Source organism: Pipistrellus kuhlii, unplaced genomic scaffold (genome assembly GCF_014108245.1).
Source record: "Pipistrellus kuhlii isolate mPipKuh1 unplaced genomic scaffold, mPipKuh1.p scaffold_m20_p_2, whole genome shotgun sequence".
Taxonomy (NCBI): domain Eukaryota; kingdom Metazoa; phylum Chordata; class Mammalia; order Chiroptera; family Vespertilionidae; genus Pipistrellus; species Pipistrellus kuhlii.
The window spans coordinates 113,145,450-113,149,499 of record NW_023425515.1 but is presented as its reverse complement, the minus strand read 5'-3'; the positions used below and the strand labels follow the sequence as shown (position 1 = coordinate 113,149,499).

Sequence of the window (4,050 nt, the reverse complement as noted above, 5' to 3'; positions counted from 1 at the left end):
GCAGGTGAGTAGTTGGGAATCAGCAGTTCTGGATTGTGAGAGGGATGTCCAACTGCCTGATTAGACCTGATCGCAGGTAGTTGGACATCCCTCAAAGGATCCCAGATTGAAGAGGGTGCAGGCTGAGCTGAGGGACACTCCCCTCCTATGCATGAATTTTGTGCACCAGGCCTCTAGTATATAGATCACATTCTATGAAATCAGAAAAGAGCCCTTCAGTTCCAAACTCACTGAACACATGTGCTCCTCCTGTAGCCCTCCCTGGACCTGGGTCTTGGGGGCGGGCCTTCACAGGTTACCTTTCAGGTACTGAGAGGGGCTGGGAGACCCAGCCCATCCCCTGCTCATGGATGCTGGCAGAATCTGCTCCTATGGGACCATTCTGTTCCATGTCTCTGCCTAAGCCACTGCCAGCTGCCAGGGGCCTCCAGAAAACCTTGGTCTGTGATCCCTTTCTCTAGCCTCAAAGCCAGCAATGCATGTTGAGTCCCTCCCATGGCATCCCTGACCCACCCACCTGCCCACTTCCCACTTTCAAGAACACCTGGTTACTGAGGGCCAGGTCCTTAGGGAGGGGCCACAACTTCTGCACGTTCAGTACAGGGTCTGGGATTTGGTGCTCAATAAATGTCCAATCACTGTTTTAAAAACAAAGAAACACCTGGTTAACTTCACCACCTGCCTAACCCAGGACAGTTGCCAGGTTACCTCTGTAACCTGACTTACCATTGTGACCTGTCTTAGTTCTGTGACCTGTTGCCACATGACACCCCACCAGGCTGGGCTGGGGCCACTGCAGGGTGACTCCCCTGCAGGCTCAGGAAGAGCTCCCCAAGATCTTGTCATATTTAAACTCAGACTCGGCTGTTGAGACAGAGCTGGCCACATGGAGAAAGGGGAAGCCACCACCAATGGGGCAGCAAGTGCCCCCGGGGCAGGGAGAACCAGGCTGGCTGGGTGCAGGAGAGGATGGGTGAGTAAAGGGCCCTTGTGTGGGGAATGACATGATCAGGTTTATATTTTTTAAAGGTCACTGTGATTTTTGGCATTTGAAATGATATTTGAGGGGGTAGAATCCATACAGATGAAGAGGGTGAGATGTGCTTCAGGTACAGAGAGTGGGAACATGGCCTGGAGGCAGGAAAGATGAACACTGGAGATATGAGCACACACCTCTAAGAGGCCGGTGAGTGAAGGACAGGGCAGGGCAACAGAAGACCCTCCATTGAGGGTGCAGGGCAGGGGCGACAGGGGACTCTCTGTGGAAGGTATAGTCAGGGGGTAGGGGACTGTCCAATGGAGGGTACAGGGCAGGGGGGAGGGACCTCCATGGAGGGTACAGGGCAGGGGGACAGGGGACTTTACATGGAGGGTACAGGGCAGGGGAAAAGTGGACCCTCCATGGAGGGGGCAGAGCAGGGAGGATAGGAGAGGAGGGAGGGATAAGATGGGACACTGCCCCCTCCTAGGAGGGTTCCCTTTCCCCCCAAGAAGGTTTCCCTGTTCCCCCAGCCCTGCCCCTTCCCATGGTCACCTCTTCTTCCTGCCTTCCCATGGAGGGCCCACAATCTCCCTTGTTTGACCACTCTGTGGTTGGTTCCTTCTCTCCTCAGCCTTGCCCCCTCCATGGAGGGTCTTCTGTTTCTCTCTCAGGTCCCCTCACTGACAGGCATCTGAGGGGCATGTGCTCTGGTCTTTCCGGTCTTCATCTCTCCTGCCTCCAGGCCATGTGCTCACTCTCTGTACCTGAAGCACATTCTCACCCTCTTCAACTATCTAAATCCCATCTGTGCTCTCAAGGCACATCTCAAATGTCATTTCAAATGTCAAATCATAAAGTGATCTCCACAGGGGATGGGGGTGGGGGAAAGTAGGAGATGGCAAAGGGGGGACAGATGGTGATGGAAGGAGACTTGCCTTGGGGTAGTGAAAACACAATACAATCCTACCTAATAAAGGAGTAATATGCAAATTAACCACCACTCTGCAACACCCACCAGCCACCCCCACCAGCCAATGAGACAGAGTATGCAAATTAACCCTAACCAAGATGGATGCAGCCACAGAGAACAGGAGGGAGGCTTGGGTTTCCATGGCAATGGAGGAAGCCAAGCTTTCCACACACTCCCCGTGGGCCCAGGCCTCCACTCAAGGGTACAAAGTTTCAATTATAGAAGGTAAATAAATTCCAACAGAAATGGCAGCAGCCATGGAGCTGAAAGAGCAGGAGGCTAGGGTGATGCAGGAAGCCAAGCTTCTGCCACCCTGGCTGGCTCAGGCCTTCATTTCAGGCTACAAAGTTTCAATTGTAGAAGATAAATAAATTCCAGATACCAGGGCCTCTACATGGGTCACCAGGGAGTATGGCAGACCTGCAAACCACCACAGGCCCATCTCCCAGGCTACCCCACACCCTAAGGGAATTCCCACCCTGATCCGGGACACCCTTCAGGGCAAACCAGCTGGTCTCCACCCATACACCAGGCCTCTATCCTATCTAATAAAAGAGTAATATGCAGATTGACCATCACTCCAACACACAAGATGGCTACCCCCATGTGGTCAAAGATCCTGCCCCCATATGGACACAAGATGACCACCACCAGATGGCCAGCAGGGGAGGGCAGTTGGGAGGAACCAGGCCTGCAGGGAGTGAAATTGAGAGGGACCAGGTCTCCAGGGGAGGGCAGTTAGGAGTGACCCGGCCAGCAGAGGAGGAAGTTGGGGACAAACAGGCTGGCAGGCAGAAGCAGTTAAGGGCAATCAGGAAAGCAGGTAGGTGAGCAGTTGGGAGCCAGCAGTCCTGGATTGTGAGAGGGATGTCCAACTACCCGTTTAGGCCAGATCCCACCAGGATCAGCTCTAAACGGGCAGTAGGACATCCCTCGAGGGGTCCCAGATTGGAGAGTGTACAGGCTGGGCTGAGGGACACTGCCCCAATGCATGAATTTCTTGCACCAGGGCTCTAGTATAGAGATAATGCATTACATAAATGTATACCTGAAACCTATATAATTTTATTAAACTAATGTCAGCCCATTAAATTCAGTTAAAAATAGGTGGGGGCCTTTTTAAAAAAAAAAATTATTGATTTTTTACAGAGAGAGGAAGGGAGAGAGATAGAGAATTAGAAACATGGATGAGAAAGAATCTTCCATCAGCTGCCTTCTGCACACCCCCTCCTAGGGATGTGCCCACAACCAAGGTACATGTCCTTGACCGGAATCGAACCCAGGACACTTCAGTTCTCAGGCCAATGCTCTATCCACTGAACCAAACCGGTTTCGGCAAAAGGTGGGAGACTTTGAGGCTGATTGGATCATGAGGGAGGAGCTCTCATGAATAGGATTAATACTCTTTTAAAAGAAACCCCATACTAGACTATTCCAGGGGATCACTTTGCAAGATCTATATATGCCTATGCTGTAAACTTGAAATATTGAATGCCAACTCTAATTGGGAAAAGATTATTAAAATGAAATTTAAAAATAATAAACATAAAATGAAAAATCAGAAAGTGATCTTTAAAAAAATATAAATTAGATCATGTCTAAAAGTCTGAAGGGCTCCAGCAGTAGTCAGCTGTGCAGACAGAATCATGTCTGTGATGGTGTTACACTGCTGGGAGAGGAATGCTTGTCTTCTTCCTCCAGTCGCCTCTGTCAGTGTTCTGACCACAGCTGGCACTGGGGCAAGGCAGAACTGTGCTTCCTTGAGAGCAAGCTAAGCATCACTTTGGCTGCTTAGTTCTGGTGTGGGAGCAGACACAGAGAAAACATTTTTAAGCTTTAATGGTTCTAATAGCATTTTTAACCCTCCCAAGGGACAAGTGACTTTTACCTGTTCTTCCCTGCACTCCTGCCAGCCTGGCCCACCCAGTCTTGAGGACAGAGGGCTGGTGCAGTGTTGGCCAGGAAGCTAGGGAACATGCATCTGGGTGGCTGTTTGAACAGAACTGCAGTTTCCTTAGGAAGGAAATGGAGGGAAGCATCTGCTAGTATCAGCCACGAATGAAGAGTCCATACTTTTCATGACACGGTAATAGGATCA

At 50.7% G+C, this 4,050-nt stretch overlaps 1 non-coding gene across 1 annotated transcript; it reads left to right on the top strand.

Annotated features, from left to right (window-relative positions):
* The first annotated feature begins 3,567 nt into the window (after nucleotides 1-3,567).
* LOC118725077 lies at nucleotides 3,568-3,769 on the top strand. Its single transcript, XR_004989825.1, has one exon. It is a non-coding gene; the product is annotated as a small nucleolar RNA SNORA74 (small nucleolar RNA).
* Nucleotides 3,770-4,050: the final 281 nt, after the last annotated feature.